The sequence below is a fragment of the Mustela erminea genome, chromosome 16, assembly GCF_009829155.1.
Source record: "Mustela erminea isolate mMusErm1 chromosome 16, mMusErm1.Pri, whole genome shotgun sequence".
Lineage (NCBI taxonomy): Eukaryota > Metazoa > Chordata > Mammalia > Carnivora > Mustelidae > Mustela > Mustela erminea.
In genome coordinates, this window is record NC_045629.1 from 50487788 (window position 1) to 50507643 (window position 19856).

At 41.6% G+C, this 19856-nt stretch overlaps 1 long non-coding RNA gene across 2 annotated transcripts; it reads left to right on the top strand.

Annotated features, from left to right (window-relative positions):
• The first annotated feature begins 1589 nt into the window (after positions 1-1589).
• LOC116575232 lies at positions 1590-14708 on the top strand. 2 transcript variants are annotated; one of them, XR_004279663.1, is made up of 4 exons: positions 1590-1786; positions 4060-4234; positions 6224-6325; positions 14327-14708. It is a non-coding gene; the product is annotated as an uncharacterized LOC116575232 (long non-coding RNA). The 2 variants fall into 2 exon arrangements; XR_004279664.1 differs by lacking the exon at positions 14327-14708 and adding an exon at positions 7844-7920.
• The last annotated feature ends 5148 nt before the right edge of the window (positions 14709-19856 follow it).

The following is a 19856-nucleotide window of genomic DNA, read 5'->3' on the forward strand; positions in this document are numbered from 1 at the left end:
TCTGATATAAAACCAGCATCTAGATTATTTGAAAAACTCTTATGATTCAACAATCAAAAGACAAAAATCCAATTTAGAAATGGGTGAAGAGGGTCAGAAAAGGCTGATGATGAATAAGAAAGGAGAAAGCACTGGTTTGTAAAGATGTAGAGATGTTAACAAGCAGCAGATAAAAGGCAGAGTGTTCTACTCTGGATTCCTCCATCAAAAAACTCAGTCTGGACTATACAGGAAAATAAAGATTTTGAAGGTGAACAATTAAAGCTCAGATTGGGAGAAAAAGACTACCCAAGAGCACTGAGTTGTCTTAAAGTCAAGCCTCCAGAGCCCAATAAACCATATACCACACTGCCAAATAAAAGTTTTAAAATCTTGAGGAAGAAAAATAGGCCAAGGATTTGAGTAACATTTCTCCAAAGAATATATAAAAAATGGCCAATAAGCACATGAAAAGATGCTCAACATCTTATGTCATTAGAGAAATGCAAATCAAACCCTCAAAGAGATAACACTTCTCATCTACAGGGACAGTGAAAATAAAAAGGACAGACAACAGGGAACATTGGAGAAAATGGGGAGAAATTGAAACCCTCATACACTGTTGATGGGACTGCAAAACGGAACAACCACTTTGGAAAACAGTTTGACAGTTGTGACAGTTTTGACAGTTACTCAAAAAGTCATAGTAGTAGTCACAAGACGACTCCTAGATATATACCCAAGAGAACTGAAAACTTACGTCCTCATAAAAACTTGTACACAAATGGTCATAGTACCATTATTCCTAATCAAGAAAACGTGGAAACAGCCCTAATGCCTATCAACTGATAAATGGATACATTCAATGAGGTATATCAATACAACAGAATATGATTTACCATAAAAAGGGTTGGAACTCTGATGCTTGCCACAGCATCAATGAACCTTGAAAACATTATGATAAGTGAAAGAAGCCAGACACAAAAGGCCAAAAATATAGTATGTTTCTGTTCATATGACGCATCCAGAAGAGGCAAGTCCATAGACAGAAAGTGGATTAATGGTTGCCCTGGGGGGTTGGGGGAGTAAAGGGAAAGTGACAGCTAACAGATATGGGGTTATTGTGGGGGGAAAAAGTTCTTGAATTAGAGAGCAGTGATGGTTGTGCAATTTTAATGGTTGTGAAATATTAAAAACTACTGACTTTGTACTTTAAAGGGGTTAATTTTAAGATATGTTAATGACATCTTAATAAATTTATCATTCAAAAAAAGGAAAGAAAAGTTGTTATATGACCGTATGCTTCCACCAGCAGGGCCATGAGTTCAGGGGGATATATACAATTTCCAACTAAGGAAGCTAGCTTCTACTTATTTGTTGCAGTTTTTAAAAAGTTTCTATCTTTCATCCAAAGAATGATTTTCCGAGTGACGAGTACAGGCCAAGCACTTAGGATTGTGGATAGCTGCAGTGGGTGGGCAAGGTCTCTGCTCTGCGTGGACGGGGGGCTTACAATCCTGCTGTGAGGGCTGAGAGCATCGGGTTCCCTCTTCAGCAAGAGGGAAGTCACTTGCCCAAAGTCACATAGTTAGTAAGTAGGAAAGTCATTAAGGAAAGCAAGGTAAAGTCCAACAGGACCACAGTGGTCCTTTTTTAACCCAATACCCTTATTTCACAGAGAAATCAAAGGCTCAGAGAGGTGAAACCACCCAATGACATGTGGCATGTTACACAGTCTCACAAATACGCAAGCATCTTGAATTTGGGAGCCCAAGGAGACCTTCAAAAAATCTCAAGGTCAATCCATGTAAGACCTTTTTCAGATAACCTAATGGGCCTTGGCAGCTTAAGGTGCCCGTCAGAAATGGAAAAGCCCTCCAACATGCCTTCAACAATCAATCATTGCTCTATGCCACGTGGTAGACATTGTGCAGCACTGGGAATCCAGCAGTGAGCAAGACAGATCTAGGTGACTCCATGGGGTCTGGCAGTTCCCAAGTGCAGACAGACAGCTATTTTGGTGGCTATGTAAGAGTCATCTTAGAAGGCAGATACCTAAAGCTTCTGGGCCCCTCCCCACTACTGTGGTTCCACTGGTCTGGAGTGAGTCTTAGAATTGGTATTTTCAGCATTCTCCGAAGGCCACTCTGGGAACCACTGGCCTATATACCCTACAACTTAGCTTTTAGAGCTCAGTGAGAACCTGGAAGGGCTCACCCAATACCACAGCTAGATGAAAATCTGTTTAATGCCCAGAACACCTGGGTGGCTCAGTGGGTGTCTCCCTTCAGCTTAGGTCATGATTCCAGAGTCCTGGGATCAAGTCCTGTGTCCAGCTCCTCAGTGAGGAGCCTGCATCTCCCTCTGCCTGCCTCTAGCCCTCCCTCTTTCTCTCTGACAAATAAATAAAATCTTTAAAAAAAAAAAACAAAACAAAAAACTGTTTAATGCCCAAACCCTGGGGCATTTACTTGTCATTGAACAACTCTCAAGCACCTAGAGTTGCTGGGAGGTATGGCTACAGCGAAGAGAAGACAGCACCTTGCTTACTCTCATGGTACTTACCTTTGGTGGGAGTAGAGATGGGACACACAGGGAGAGCCGAGAAAGAAAGAAACAAGGTCACTTAATCTCTAGTAATGGGAAGTACTATAAAGTGGGACCAAGTGAGGGCCAATTCAGTGGAAGAGAACACATTAGGTTGAACCATATAAAATCGTAAGTATTGGACCGTTTTTGATCTACAGAAACAACAATTGTGTGTGGTTCGGCTTTATAAATAGGCGTTAGAAAGCAGCTGAGTCCTTTCTCCCCAGGAAAAAAAAAAAGGGAGGGGGGAAGGTGGTCTCGCAAAATGGATATGATTTGAACACAAGAATGACAGATAAAAGCCTAGGGGAAGGGTTTTGTTAGAGGAGTCTCAGGAGAAACTGTGGAAAGAAGGGACGTTCGTTCTGGATATGTATGGAACATTGGATAGAGCAGCACAGTCATTTAAAGAGTGTGATGCACCCTCATTATTCTTTTTTTTTTTTTTTTTAAAGATTTTATTTATTTATTTGCCAGAGAGAGAGAGAGAGAGAGAGAGAGAGAGAGAGAGAGAGAGAAAGCGAGCACAGGCAGGCCGAGTGGCAGCAGAGGCAGAGGCAGAAGCAGGCTCCCCTCCAAGCAAGGAGCCCGATGTGGGACTCGATCCCACCCTCATTATTCTTAACGAAGTTATTTACCCTTTGATTAGAGACACAGTCAATAAAAACCATGAATAAAAAAATCAAATACTCACTTCCAAACTCACTTCTGAAAATTCACGTGATAGCCACTGCCACAAACACCTTGCCTCATTCCCTGGCCCAGATGCTACTTTCTCTGGGACGTCATCTGTCATCTGTCATCTCCACTCTGAGGTGAGACTGCTCCCTCCCCTGAACCTCCAAGGTTCATTCTTCACACTTCCGCTCCCCCTACCATCCACCACCATCTACTATCCCTTAACCCCCTTCTATATGCAGCAATCTCGCTCCCTCGTGGAATTAACTCTATCGTGTTCACCTGGGTTTTCTGCCCGTGAGTAACTGTCACCAGTATTGGCTCAATAGGTTAAAAAAAAAGAATGCATGTGTGCGTGAATGAATGGCAATTATCTCCAAATTCTGTTTTGCATTTAAGGTAATGAAAGTCTGCAGTTAATCGTCCACATAACCAATGTGGGGATTAAAGCACAGCTTAGATCTGGGGCTGAGCTGCCTGCTCAAAATAAGATTTCTGTCCCTTGGGCCCCTTTAGGTTCCACCTCACAAGGACTGACCTTTCAGTCTTAGGGATCGTCCCAACTTTGCTCTACAGGATTCAACTTGGGGTGCCTGGGTGGCTCAGTCGGGTAAGCAGCTGCCTTTGGCTCAGGTCGTGATCCCAGGGTTCTGGGATCCAACCCCACACTGGGCCCCCTGCTTGGTAGGGAGTCTGCTTCTCCTTCTCCCTCTGCCCTTAACCCCACTCCTGCTCTCTCTCCCTCTTAAATAAATAAAATCTTTGAAACAAGAACATGACTAACCTCCATGACAGTCTCTTCCCCTCAACCAGGTCTGGAAAGGGCAGTCTGGCCAAGAACACATTCTGGTCATGACCGCTATGGCGCTGGCTTCGGCCTGCTACATCGTTCCATGGCACATACAGAAAAACTCCCAACTACTGACCCAACAGGTCCTCATCCCAGCTGCACCAGCTGCCTGCTTCCCCTGTACTTGGAAATCATCAGGTTCGCTCCCACCCAGCTTGTCTTTTGAGGAAATAACTCCTTTGGATTTTCCTCATAAGCCCTATGTTCCCACCACTAAAGTTGTTACCAGGGCTCCCTGTTGGACCCAGCCTAGGATTCGGGATCTGGTTATTCCAGTTTGTGAATTATCCAGCCCTTTTGCTTTCCTTCCTCTCCACTTCTGCTATTTACGTGTGAGGAAATTTTACTGCTCAGTAACATCTCCCTCGGTGTTTGGGAAGAATACTAATACTTCCATTTGTTCAGTGCTCTGCAGTCTACAGAATGACATTACATACACAAACTTATTTTAGCCTCCTAGCTGTCCTGTGCAATAGATTTCATTATTCTCCTTTTCTAGCTAAGCAATGATAAATGACTTGTCTGTGATCACACAGCCAGAAAGTACAACAATTGGGTCTTGAACCCAGCTTCTGATTCTCTGTCTGGTGTCGTTAGTGTTAAACACATCAGGGAATGCAAATTTCCCACTTTGTTATCCATTAGAAGTCATGGAAAGCGCTGGATGGGAGAGTGGCTTCCTGATACCATGAGGAGAAATTTCCCACAGATTTATTTCTGTCAGTCGAGCTGGCTGGAACACCCCAAGTTGGCAGTGAGGCCGTAATGTCCATCCTTGAGTGGCCCACAGTTTCTTTTCTTTCTTTTTTTTTCTAAGATTTTATTTATTTACTTGTCAGAGAGAGGGAGGGGCACAAGCAGGGGAAACAGCAGGCAGAGGGAGAAGCAGGCTCCCTGCTGAGCAGGACACCCAACGTGGTGCTTGATCTTAAGACCCTGGGACCACGACCTGAGCCAAAGGCAGACGTTTAACCAACTGAGCTAAATCTTATGTTCTTTCCAGAGAGACTAGTTATTGACAATATATAATGGTAATAATTAATGTGTGTATAGGGCTTTAAAGTTTTATTTTCATATATGTTAGTTCATTTAATCTTCAACAACCCCTGTAGGTAGACGCTGTTATTAATTATCCCAATATTGCTTTGAAATTCCTAGCTGTACTATTATTACACCCTTTCACCTCAGAGTCATAAACGTAACTTTCGAGAACATTCATTTATTCATTCAACATGTTTTCGAGCACCTATGTGTAAGGTTACTATGGGCAGAGCCTACATGGTCTGCACGGTTACCAGAATTGGGACATCAGATTTATGATTAGCCGAAAAGTGACAGGGGCAGAAAGACCAACCTCGTATTTTGTCAACAGGGATGGGGTGACTAGTTTTACAGAAGGGAAGTCACCTGCCATAGGGCAAAAAAAAAGAAGGCTCGCAAATAGTACCAGATGCTTCAATTAGTGGCTGTTTCCACAGACTAGAAAATAGATTTTGTATGAGCAGCCTAAAAAGAAACATGAGCCCAGCCTTGGTCTACAAGCCCTGTGTGCACACAAAGATAGCAATCATTATGAGTAATGTCGTCATCAGATGCTGAGAATAATATTAGAGGCCATGGTTATTGAATCAACAAATGATTCAAGGTTGGCTCTAAAGCCTTGACGGGTTCAAGGGCTCACAGTCCCATGCATTAAGAAAATCAGGAGCAGGTGCGCCTGGGTGGCTCAGTGGGTTAAAGCCTCTGCTTTTGGCTCAGGTCGTGATCCCAGGGTCCTGAGATCGAGTCCCACATCGGGCTTTCTGCTCAGCAAGGAGCCTGCGCCTGGGTGGCTCAGTGGGTTAAAGCCTCTGCCTACAGTTCAGGTCATGATCCCAGGGTGCGGGGATCGAGCCCCGTGTCGGGCTCTCTGCTCCATGGGGAACCTGCTTCCTTCTCTCTCTCTCTGCGTGCCTCTCTGCCTACTTGTGATCTCTGTCATATAAATAAATAAAAATCTAAAAAAAAAAAAAAAAAGAAAGAAAGAAAATCGGCAGTGTATGATTTCAATGACTAAGGAAGAAAGGAAGGCCAGGTGCTATCTTTTCTTCACTTCTTTCTTCTCCTCTTTTTACTCTTTTTCTGTAGCTACCCAGTGAAGATACAAGAGGCTAACTTGGAGAGGGTGGACCAGACCTGGTGGCTCAGGGAGACAGGGGAGACTGTCATTTCCACTGGGGAAATAACAAGGTTGGTGGAGTTCTAGATTTGCCCTGATATTTTCCTCCATAGGAGGGTAACTCACCACCACTGCTGTTGTTCAGTGCTATTCTGACCACTACAAGATGCTGAAAACCTGCCAAGGGATGAGCTTGATTTTTTTTTAAAATTATTTAAATTCAATTAGCCAACATATCATTAGTTTCTGACGTTGTGTTCCATGATTCATTAGTTATGTATAACAGCCACAGCTCATCACATCACATGCCCTCCTTAATCAACGGGCTTGATTTTTGTCCCCTTTCCCCGAAAAGTGTAGCTCGGAAGGGCAAGTGGGGAACAGAACAGCATTTCCACCCCCTTGAAGACAGGTCTCCCAAAGTGGTGCCTTTTCACAATTATTTAGGTACTGAATGAAAATGAAAAGCCATTAGAAGCTAGAAGCAGTGAAAAGATTAGAGAAAAAAAAAATGAAAGGAAAGTAGTCAAAGAGTGGTATACTGCTTTCTATGCTTGCCTTGTGGCCACACTGACCTCCACGCCCTCCTCTGCTGTGGGCTGCCGCCTGTGAGGATGGTCTGTCTGGTCTACCTGCCTCTCCGGATCCTCCACATCCTCCACAGTGCCCTGGTCCTCAGAGGCTGACTTCTGTTGACTGCATCAGTGGGGCTCCCTGGCCCTCTGGCCTCTATTTGTCTTAGGTCAGTGGTGGCACCAGGGGAGATCAAAGCCTGGGAGGATAGAGAATGATCGAGAATGATCGGTATTTATGCCCCGCCCCCCAGCTCCCTCCCTATAAGGTCAAGGTTTCCGAGGAATGCGCACTCCCCACAGACAGGCTTAGTTGTCTCCTACAGCCAAGCTCTCCCCAGGTTCCAGTCACTGTTCCCTTTCCTTTCCTCTTCTGACTGGAGCTCAGAATCTGGGGCCGCACTCCCCCAGGTGCTTCATCAACACTTGGTTTTTCTACATAGTCCCTTCATTACATTTTATTAAATCGCCTCTTTTGAGAGGGTCATCTGACTTCAGGCAAACCCCTAACCTAGATATCATCGGAAAGCTTGCTCCTAACCTGTCTCCTTTCCACCCCCTTCACAGAAAGTCTCCAGCATTTCCCTCCTTAACTCGGATCCTCACTTTACAAACAAAGCTCCTAATCTCCCCCTCCCCTCCCACCCCCCCACCGATTCCTTTACTGTTCACCTACATCATTCCAATCAAGCTAGGTGAAAGGAACACACCCTAAGGCACTGTTTCTTAACCTGAACCAAAAAAAATCCCTCTCTCACAAACAGTTCTATCAGCCTGTTACAATGAATTTTATTCCCAAATAAATGGAAAGTGAATCAGAGCTGCTTGTCAAAGAGTGGCTCAGTGAACTGTGAACTAGGCCTTCCCACTCATTTTAGCACGCCTGCCCCCATTCAAGGGGTTGCCTCCCCAACTGCTGGGAATCTCAAAGATGTGGCATGAGATGGCACCTTAATGGGCACCATTTGAATTTAAAAAAAATTTTTTCCCCATTTCCAATGAATCTGCAAAAAATAGAATAAAAAGAAAAGACAAGACCTGGGGTCTTTCCCTGGAAGCTACTCTACTCGGGGCTTCTTGTGCTCCTAATGAACTGACCCCGCAATAAAATATTTACTCCCAGAGACTGGGGTGGGATTTACTGTGTAAGAAGAATGATAAATCAAGCCTGGAACTCCTGTCCACATTCTGGATGCACAGGTCTTTATCTGCTCTGAGAGCTCTGATGGACAGAGAGAAGAAAGAAGGAAATGTAGAGGAACCACGTGGACTTTCATTTCCAGAACTTTCAGGGAGTCAGAGTATAAAACCCTTCCCTCCACAAACTCCTTCCTTCCTCCCTTCTTCCCTCCCTTCCTCCCTTCCTTTCTTCCTTCCTTTTTAACTGACAGAGAGAGGCCACAAGAAGGGGTCAGGGAAGAGGGAAAAACAGACCCTTCCCTGACATGGGACTCGATCCCAGGACCTGGGGATCATGACCCAAGCTGAAAGCAAATGCTTAACCAACTGAGCCACCCAGGCACCCCCTCAAACTCCTTTAAGTGCTAAGATAAAATACAACAAACATCCCTGTAGATATGTGGCTGAGCTCCTAAGAAAGCAAGCGAAATCCAAAGGTCCAAGTGAAAGATGGGAATGAAAACTGGAGAGAAGAGGGCAGCAGGTAGGTTGCTAAGGCAGCAAGCAGTTTGGACCTCAGTGTGTGCCCCCACCCAGGACATCAGGGCACTCAGAGTTTTCTGGCCACAAGGGGACAGGAGAGTGGGCAGAGACCTGGAACTGAGAGCCGGGCCTGTAGCTATGCCCAGCGAAGGATTCTGTCCTTGAGGAGGGGAAGGACGAGAAACTCGCCACCCACTGTCCTAGTGAGACCACAGGAAGCATGTCTGTTTCAGTCCAGGATCCCAGTGGAGATAAAAAAAGAGACAGAGCTGATTATTTGTTGTCATGGTTTAACCCTCACGTGAGTTCAGGGCTCCAGTGTATTCCGTTTCTGTGATCTGCAAATCTTCAAGCTAAGATATTAACAGAGAATGTGGTTCTAAGCCAATGATTCTCCTAGCCCTCCAGCAGACGCAAACACACACACACACACACACATTCTCCCCCACCACCCCATACACCTCTGAAAAGCACACCTTCCGCCCAGGTTGCACAGGGGCTCTCCTGGTAAAAGCCTGAAGGTGAGATTACAATAGAAAATTCAATATTCCCACCAAGTCCCAAGCAGAATAAGTAACAATTAAATTCACACCTTGACTCCTTGCAGTAAATTTCACAACATCACAACACCAAAGAGAGTGAGAGCGAGAGAACAGGTTCCCCACATAAGAGCAACACTGGGGCTGACAGCAAAAGCTACAGGAGAAACTGGAAACTAATGGAATAATATTTCCAAAGCGCTGAGAGAAAAAAACTGCCAACCTAGCTTACCTACGTAGAGAAACAGTGAAATAGAGGCATTTTCAGACATAAGAGAGAGCTCCCCGCCAAGAGGACCTTATGGAAGGGATGACAAAAAAGTATATTTAGAAGGACAAGGTCACTCTACAGTCCTCGTCTAGTTTGAGAGAGGGTAGAGACGTGGTAATGCAGATTAACTTAAACTTTGTCAAATTACACATGCTTAACTAAAGATGTAAGGGTAACCCGGATAATAAGAGAAATTGAATGGGGGGTGCCTGGGTGGCTCAGCTGATTAAGCATGGGACACGTGGGTCTCTGCCCTCAATGCAAAGCCTGCTTGGGATTCTCTGTTTCTCCCTCTCCTTCTGCCACTCCCCCAGCTTATGCTCTCCCCCTCTCTCTCTAAAATAAATAAAATCTTGAAAGAATAAAGAAATAAAAGTAAAGAAACGAAACGAAATGAAACTGAATGAATGACTCCTAAACCAGAAGAGAACAAAATGCAGAGTATTCCCAGAGAGGAGAAAGGCCATTGCACCTGGACAGATCTGGAAAGAATCCTCTACCCACACTGGCCAGTGATCACGAACAAGTCTAGGCCCAAGATGAGAAGAAATAATGCACCCAGAGTGGGCCTTCAAAGAGACGAAGGTCATGGAAAATTCCAGGGAGGCTGAAAGGCCTGAATACAGATGCAGACATTGGAGCTCAGGGGTTAAAGCAGGGCTAAATGAATATTTAGGGACCCAGTTGTGCAGGAAAGTTGTTTCAGATGTTTAGATATTTGATGCTTGAATTCTATGTGCTGTATGCTCTTTTCGGTATCGATCAAACTTGAAAAAATAACATTTATTTCTGATTTTAAAATAATACGTGTTTAAAATTCAGAGCATACAAGAGAAAGAAAAGAAATTTTAAATTAATTCAGACATTACAAGGAGGAACTTGAGTCCTTAATGTAATGATATGGTTAGAACATGTCTACTGTATTCCTCCTGTTACACCAAGTCAGCCATAGGTCCCGAAAACCTTTTCCTCTGGAACTTTGGATTCAAATGTCCTGAAACAAGAGATTCCTCTGTAGCTACACATTATTTCGGGGGTTCCACTCCTCTCTCTTCTACTGTAAGTGGAAATGCAGAAAACAGGATCATAATCAGAAAAAGACATGGAGCCGCCTCAGTAAAACTGAGTATTCTGACATGGAAATCAAGCCCATGAATGTCAAGAGCCCTTACCGAGTTTATTTATTTATTTATTTATTTATTTATTTATTTATTTATTTATTTATTTAATTTTTTTTAAAAAGGTTTTATTTATTTATTTGACAGACAGAGAGGGAACACAAGCAGGGGGAGTGGGAGAGGGAGAGGCAGACTTCCCTCCAAGCAGGGACCTCAATGTAGGGTTCGATTCCAGGACCCCGGGATCATGACCTGAGCAGAAGGCAGATGCTTAACGACTGAGCCGCCCTGGTACCCCTATCTATCTATCTATCTATCCATCCATCCATCCATCCATCCATCTATTTATTTATTTATTTATTTAGCCCTTTCCAAGTTTAAATTGCCCACGGAAGGCTAAACAAAAACATTAGCTTCTTCATATAGTCATAGGTGTGTTTTGCGAAATATACCAGTTTCATCCTTGATTTTCCCCATCATTGTTAAACACCTGTTCCACACTAGGTCCTCTGTGGTCTGTTTATCACTTGATTTGTTTGTTTCCTATTAAACATTTTGCTACCCAGGTAAGTGATTATCAATAATATGCTAATCTTGGGCACCTGGGTGGCTCAGTTTGTTAAGCGACTGTCTTCCACTCCGGTCATGATCCCAGGGTCCTGGGATCAAGCTCCGAGTTGGGTTCCCTGCTCACCAGGATTCTGCTTCTTCCTTTTCCTCTACCCCTCCTGTCTGCTCATGCACTCTCTCTATTTTGAGCACGCACCCATGCATGCTCTCTCTCTCAAATAAATATATAAAATCTTAAAAAAAATGATACGCTAATCTCTATAAGCTTCAATTTCTTCGTTTGTTATGGAGATGATTGTATCTAATGCACTGAGTTACTTTAGCTATAAATAAACATATCTATTAACTAGCATGAAATAGGTGCTCAATTTTTTTTTAAAGATTTTTTTATTATTTCATTTATTTGACAGATAGAGATCACACGTAGGCAGAAAGGCAGGCAGAGAGAGGAAGGGAAGCAGGCTCCCTGCCAAGCAGAGAGCCTGATGTGGGGCTTGATCCCAGGACCCTGGGATCATGAACTGAGCTGAAGGCAGAGGCTTTAACCCACTGAGACACTCAGGCGCCCCCTTTTTTAAAAAAATAGGTGCTCAGTTAATATCAATGTCGACCATATTCTAGAAATCTAGGGATAGTCTGCAAGTCTGCAAGCTGAATCCAAACAGTACATGATTTTTTTTGTTTGTTTTTATTTTAAATTTTATTTATTTTTTTTCAGTGTTCCAAAATTGTTTATGCACCACACCCAGTGCTCCATGCAATACGTGCCCTCCATAATACCCACCACCAGTCTTACCCAACCCCCTACTCCCCTCCCCTCCAAAACCCTGTTTGTTTCTCAGAGTCCACAGTCTCTCATGGTTCGTCTCCCCCTCCGATTTCCCCCAACTCACTTCTCCTCTCCTTCTCCCAATGTCCTCTGTGTTATTCCTTATGCTCCACAAACAGTACATGATTTTTATTTGACTCAGAGGATTTTTTAAAATTGAAATGTTTACTGAATTAAATACCAAGAAATGTCATATAAAATCCAGATATCCAAAATCACTTAAAAATTTTTGAAGAGCTGGGTGCCTTCAAATTTTTGAAGAGCCTTTTTGAAGGCTGGGTGTCTCAGTCTTAAATTAAGCATCTGCCTTTGGCTCAGGTCATCTTCCAGGGTCCTGGGATGGAGCTCCACATCCGGCTCCCTGCTCAGCGAGAAGCCTGCCTCTCCCTCTCCCACTTCCCCTGCTTGTGTTCCCTCTCTCGTCCTATCTCTCTGTCAAATAAGTAAATAAATAATCTTTAAAAAAAATTTTTTTTGAAGAGCCGCCTCACCAAGATTCCCACATGTTAACAGTTGCCCCCTTCAGATGGAATGTATCCTCCCAGTTGGTCCCCATTTGCACGATTCCCCTTGTTCTCACTCTGGGCCACCGTCATTGCTATGTCTCCTGCTCAGCTCATGTAGGCATTTGATTTTGACACTGCTTTAACCTTTTATTCCTATCCCGGCTTACTCCCTAAAATAACTCCTCAAAAACTCAATACTTCCGGTAAAACTCTTACTTAATGTGCACGTAAAAGATAAAATGTCAAAAACAAAAGCCCCCTACTATGGGTAAATGTCATTTTCATCTAGTTATTCAGGTTTCACTATCAAATACTTTTACCCTCAATATTAATAATTAATCCATGAATTACACAAGTTGTCAATTCTCAATTATCCTAAATTTTCTTTCTAGACATTTCTGCCTATTTCCTTTTACTGAAAAATTACCTCCTAATCACATCCTGCTTCAAACCACATAACATCACAAGACAGCCTCTGAAATTCTAATTGTTTCAATATCCTTAATCTTCAGCAACTTCAATAGCTCCTCAAAAATATAATGTAATAAGGGAATTAACTTCTATACCCTTTGATTATCATTTGCTTGAACCAAGAAGCAGAGCTCTCTCTGAGCCTTTGGGTCTGAAGCATTTCAGAAAGTTTTTAATTTCGTTTCACTACTACAACTTCATAATTTTTTTTTAAGATTTTATTTATTTATTTATTTGAGAGAAGGAGTGAGCGAGAGCAGAGCACAAGCCAGGGAAGGGGCAGAGAGAGAAGAAGGAGCAGACTCCCCACTGAGCAGGGAGCCGGATGTGGGGCTCTATCCCAGGACCCTGGAATCAAGACCTTAGCTGAAGGCAGATGCTTAATGGACCCAGCCATCCAGGCGCCCCCAAATTTTCTTATGCAGTTATCTACTTGCAATGGATTTCATGAAAAAAAGACATGCAACTAGTACCAAAACTGATACTGCTGGCCTCTTTGCTTTGTTTTAGCCAGAGTTTGGCAGACTTTGTAGAAAAAAACGAAACCTCACCCTAAAACTTCTAACACTTAAATAGTCAAAATACCTTAGATTTTTGCTCTGCCAAAAATCTCTGTGCTAATGTGCTAATGCAATTAAGCTGTGGGAAAGAATAGATACAACTTTTTCTCAAAGGGGTTCAGAAGTAATTTAAAATTAATTTTTCACCAAAGATAGAGAAGATCCTCTTAAGATTTCCTCAAAAGCACACAGAAATATTTTATGACCTTCTGTAGGGTATAAAGCAGTATTTAAAAAGTCATGGTATATAATTGAACTTACTTTTGAGCACCCTATATTCCCACAATCTAGAAAACTATATTTTCCAAGTAAGTGATTAAAAATTTCAAAAGCCTTTACCTAGTGCCTCTCAAAATTCATATTTTGCTCATTCTTTTCATCTCTTTCTTCAACTTTCTCTCCACAAAGAGAATACTGTTCCTTCCATACCTTCTGGTTCTTTTCATCATATGACAATAAAATACAATAACAAAATAGTGTATCAGTTATTCATTGAAATATGGGGGGAGATGTGCTATCTTACAATACACAACTTTGGGCAGCTAATTGTAAATAATATAACTTTCAGTTATTCCTAAAATCATGCATTTTTTTTGGTTAGTCAAGTGGCCATTAAAAATGAAAGTTAAGGGGCACCTGGGTGGCTCAGTCGGTTAAGCACCTGCCTTTAGCTCAGGTCATAATCCCAGGGTCCCAGGTTTGAGCCCCACATCAGGCTCTCTGCTCAGTGGGAAGTCAGCTTCTCCCTCTCCTTTTGTGCTCTCTCTCTCTCTGTTCTCTTTTTCCACTCTCTCTCAAATAAATAAATGAAATTTAGCGAAAGTTAAAAAAAGAGCTGAAATGCAGCTGGCAGTGGGCATGAAATTAATATCAGTGGTCACCGTCAGGCACCGTGTTCTTTTTTCTGGACTTAAGCACTCCCTGTTGCTTAGGTCAGCTCTCATCACTCCCTTTCTCCTGCTTTTCTCATCCAGGTTTCCCGTCTCACCCTGAAAGCACTTCAATTTGCAGCCCCTGAGACAGTTAAAAACCTGAAATGCTGAAGCCAGGAATGTGTCACCTCAGCAGTCCAAGAACTTCTGTGCAGTGGGGAGGCCACCTCAGGTCCTACCCAACTTGGAACCAAAAATTCCTGTGAAATTTTCGTGATGACCAAGGAAACTATTCTCACATTTACAACACAGGCAGCTGTGGGGCCAGGGTTGGGGTGAGGGGGACAAGGCAAGCCACAGTTCAGCCCAGAAGGGAGAGGCCTCCCTAGGGCAGCAGCCACCATTTTGAAGAAAGCTTACAGTGACATAGTGTAAAGACAGTCACGGCAGGGGCGGAGAACTTCAGGAAAGTAGTTGAGGTGTTCTTTTTCGGAGCCAATGAGGATAGACAGTTTGTTCATCAAACAACTGGCTTGGAGCATAGAGTCTTTTTCTTTTTTTTTTTTTTTAAAGATTTTATTTATTTGAGAGAGAAAGTGAGAAAGAGAGAGCACGAGCAGGGGCGCAAGGGTAGAGGGAGAAGCAGACTCCCCGATGAGCAGGGAGACCAAAGTGGGGCTGGATCCCAGGACCCTGGGATCATAACCTGAGCCAAAGGCAGACACCCACCCAACGAAGGAGCCACGCAGGTGCCCAGAGCATAGTCTTTAAGAAAAAAAAAAAAAAAAAAAAGGACAACAGATACCTCATATATTTAATTTTAACTTAAGACATGTAAACACCAGTCTTTAAAAGTAGATGGAGTTCCTTTCTTGTACAGTGGATCAATGAACTCCGAGTTGTCTTTCTTGCATAGGTCTTTCCTACACACTCTTAGGTATTGCCCTCAATTTCCAGTTTGGGTCCTATTGAAGCAGAGCAAAATCTTAAGGACATTTGGGAAGCAAATGGAATGCATTTTTCTGCAAGATCTTTCCAATCTTCTTTCCAATCTTGTACAATTGTGGTGTTCACATCGAGTTCAAAAGCAGCTTTTTTAGCAACTCATCAAATCTTTCTGAGGTAATAAATTTAGTTTTCAAGAGGGTATTACTTTCCTATTGCTGCTGTAACAAACTGCCACATATTTAGCTGCTCAAAACAAGACCTATTTTCTATCTCCTAGGTCTGTAGGTCAGAAGTTCAGAGTCCTCTGCTTAGGGTCCCACAGGGCTGAAACAGAGGTGTTGATAGAATCTCATTCCTTACTAGAAGCTCTTAGGGGAGAATCGCTTCCAGAATCATTTGGGATGTTGGCAGAATTTAGTTCTATGAGTTTGTAGGACTGAGGTCCCTGTTGCCTGGTGAGCTGTTGGCGAGGGGTCATTCTCATGTTCTGGAGGCTACCCAAATTCCCTGGCTCTCAGTGTCCTTTTTCAATCTTCAAAGCCATCAGAAGTGGGGTCAGTCCTCACACTTCTCATCTCTCTGATCTTTCCTTCTGCCTATCTCTCCTGTCTCCCCTTCTGCTTTTACAGGATTACCTTCAACCTTGCCCAGAAAATCCAGGATAATCTCCTTATTTTAAGGTTGGTTGATTAATAATCTTAATTCCATCCTTTTAGATCAGCACCTAGAGCTTGAAAAATCAGGGGACAGGAATCTTTGGTAAAATTAGAATTCTGCCTATGCTAAATAGAATCGTCTCTTTTGCTTTATACTCATAGTTCACAAATTATGAAATATTTAATTAAATATTTAAAATAATAATTACAAGTGGCAAAAGCAATCTGGGCGCAAATGACAACTGAACAACTTGATTTGGAGGAACAGAAGTGTGTAATTTAAAATACTAGAGAGTAGCCTATAAGCTGTGAGCGTGCAACACGGCATAAACATTTGTCAGTGCATTTTCCCAAGAGGTGGTGAGTATTGATCGGTTAAATGCAAGTTGGTTGACAGAATTCTAGTGAAACCAATGAAAGGAGAGAAGTCATGTGATCACCTTGATAGATGAGGATTGGAAGCTCTGAGTGGTTGGGGATTGTTCTGATGGCATTTTCTAAAGGGTACTGGATGGGGTCCCAGCCTCTTTTTGGCACCCCTCCCAGATGAAAAGTGCCTGAGATTTCTTCTTTGTTGGCTGATCACTTTCTCTAGAGGGTAATCCTCTAGAACTCAGTCTGTGGTGGGGCTCGTGATAGGAATAAGCCCAACCTGCAGTGTTATGAGAGCCGAGCTTGGGAACAGGGCCAGTGGTTCAGAATGTAGACTTTAAAAATTTATTCTGCCACTGTTTTCAGACTGTACCTCTTCCCTGTGTTCAGAATGACCTGATGTTGCCAAATGCTTGATTTTTGCCGGTTCATGTTGAGTTTCTTGCTTCAATTATCTAGGCTTTGGCTTTCCTCCCCGCTCAGTCCTACCACTTAGCCATATGCTTTACAGCTTTAAAATTTTTGTTTCCTCTATTTCTGTTTCTGCAACATCTGAAACATGGGTCCCTTTGCTTGGCACACAGTGCACTTTTCAAAATGTCCACAAGTGATTTGGACATTTTACTACTTTTATTGGGAATGTGACTGTAACTTGAGACTTCCTTCACATCACATTGTTAAAAATATTGTATTGATCTTGGGGAATGTAAACAACTGTTTTTGCTATATAAACATCAGCACCAGGATGCCTCGGTGGCTCAGTCAGTTAAGCGTCTACCGTCGGCTCAGGTCATGATCCCAGAGTCCTGGGATGGAGCCCCACATCAGGCTCCCTGTTTAGCAGGGAGTCTGCTTCCGCCTCTGCCTGCTGTTCTCCCTGCTTGTGCTTGCTCTCTTGTTCTCTCTCTCTGACAAATAAATAAAATCTTCAAAAAAAATTTTTAACATTAGGCCCCCAAAATCTTACATTGTGATATATATTTGGATATGAAAAATTAAGAAGCATTTTATTGATAAAACATTGACTGGAGAGGCATTCTGTAATACATACACCTTCTTCATGAAAAGAAGAAAGCAGGAAAGAAGAAAAAATAAAAAATATAAGTAGAAATATCAAATAAAAAATAAATCCCAATAAAATATTGATTAAAATATATGGTAAAGCTATGACATTAGGGCTCTCCAGAGAAACAGAACCAACGATATATGTATTTTTTTCTTCTTCATATATTGTATATTATATTGTCCTTAATCTTCCATGAAAAATTAGATATGCATGAATCCTACCTAATGAAAAAGGACATCTCATCTCTTTGATGCAGCAATAATTAACCACATGATTTCACACACCCACTAGGACTAAAGGTATTTCATGGAGGGATTTGAGAGTAGAATACATTAATATGTGCTGGTCACAAATCTCAAATAGGGTCAATATACAAAAGCCTATGCTGAAATTAATTACACCTGTTTAAAAATCCATTCCCTTAATCTTTTGTAGCATATTAGCAAATACTTTATCTAAAGGTTTAACATTGGATTACTCCCTATAACAAATACTCTGAATTAAAATAATGCCTGAAAAAGTTACTGACTTACTTCTTTCTACTGTGAATTCTGTGATATTTATTCACATTTGATTTTCATTTAACTATTTTCCTATTTTTTTTTAATCTTCACGTTACTTTCCTTTACACACTCTCTGGTATTTTCTAAAGTATATATTTAAAACATAGTTTTAATTAAATTAATTAAATACAAAATATAATACACAAGATATGAAGAAAATCTAAATGGAAATAATGTTTGTGGTTGACTTACAACATTGATGTAAGTTACCATGAAATAGGTGTTGGGGCATCATTATTCTGTGTCAGTAAGACTGAGGAACGTTAATCGAATAAATAAAATGGTTTACCCATTGGTCTTTAAGAAAAAGAGGCGGCAGGCCAGTAAAAAACTGACATAGCTTCATAATAGCAATAATTAGAAGTAGAAAATAATAGTTGATGTGGATGAAAGGAAGAAATCTTCTCAGATATCAGAGGGTAACTAACTTTTCCTAAATAGGGCACATAATTGTATATCCACAAACCTGAAAATTATGGAAATCACCACTCCAGATCATTGTATCAGCATAAGTATGCTGGTTGAATGCCTATATTCTGTATTTGGAACACGAATGACAGTAGATTTGAAATGCATAACTTAATCTATGCATAAATGTAATATGTTTTAATTAATAAAACATAATGGGTTTTAATGTATTAAAAATACAATTTTAAAAAACGGGATAGGCATTTTTCCAAAGACGACATGCACATAAAAAGATGCTCAACTTCACTCATCATCAGGAAACAGCAAATCAAAACCACAATGAGTTATCTCTTCACACCTGTAAGAATAGCTAAAACCAAAAACACAAGAAACAAGTGTTGGTGAGGATGTAGAGAAAAAGGAACTCTCATGCACTGTTGGTGGGAATGCAGACTGGTGCAGCCATTCTGAAAAACAATATGGAGGTTCTTCAAAAAGTAAAAGTAGAATTACCATATGCTTCAGGAATTCCACTACTGGGAATTTATCCCGAGAATACAAAAACACTAATTCAAAAAGAAATATGCCCTCCTATGTTTACTGAAGCATTATTTACAATAACCAAATTATGGAAGCAGCCCAAGGGTCCATCCATAGATGAATGGATAAAGAAGATGTGGTACATACACACACACACACACACACACACACACACACACACACACAATGGAATATTACTCAGCCATAAGAATAATGAAATCTTGCCATTTGCGACAACAGGGATAGATCTAAGGGATCCTTGGAATGCGAAGTGAAATAACTCAGTCAGACAAAGACAAATAATTTGTTTTCCCTCCTATGTGGAATTTAAGAAACTAAACAAATGAACGGAAAAAAGAAACAAACAACAGAAGAGACTCAAATATAGAGAATAAACTTGTTGGTACGAGAGGGGAGGTGGGTGGGGGGGATGGGTGAAATAGGTGAAAAAATATTTTTAAAAATAATTACATATATAATTACATATAAATATATAAAATTGGTCCATGTGATTATGGAGGCTGACAAGTACTAAGATCAGCAGTCAGCAAGTTGGAGACCCAGGAATGCCAGTGATGTATTTTTAGTCCAAATGCTGGTAGGCTTAAGACCCAGGAAGAGCAATGTTTCAGTTCAAGCCCAACGGCAGGCAAAGACCAATATCCCAGCACAAGACAGTCACACAGGAAGAAATTCCCTCCCACTTGCTGGAGGATCAGTCTTTTTATTCTGTTTAGGTCTTCAGCTGGTTGAGGCCCACTCACATTGGGGAGCACAATCTGTAATTCGGTCTACAGAGTCAAATATACTCTCATCTAAACATGCCCTCACAGACACACCCAGAATAAAGTCTGACTAAATATCTGGGCACTTTGTGGCCTAGTCAAGTTGGACACATAAAATTAACCATCACAGTTACTGACTAAAGAACAGATGTCCATGTTGGAAAAAAAAGAAAGATGTTATATGTAAAATACACATTTAAAACAGAAAGAAAAATCAGAAATACAAGAACAGAAATAAATACACCAGGCAAAAATAAGAAATTAAAAGAAAGCTGAGGTACACTCTCTATATCC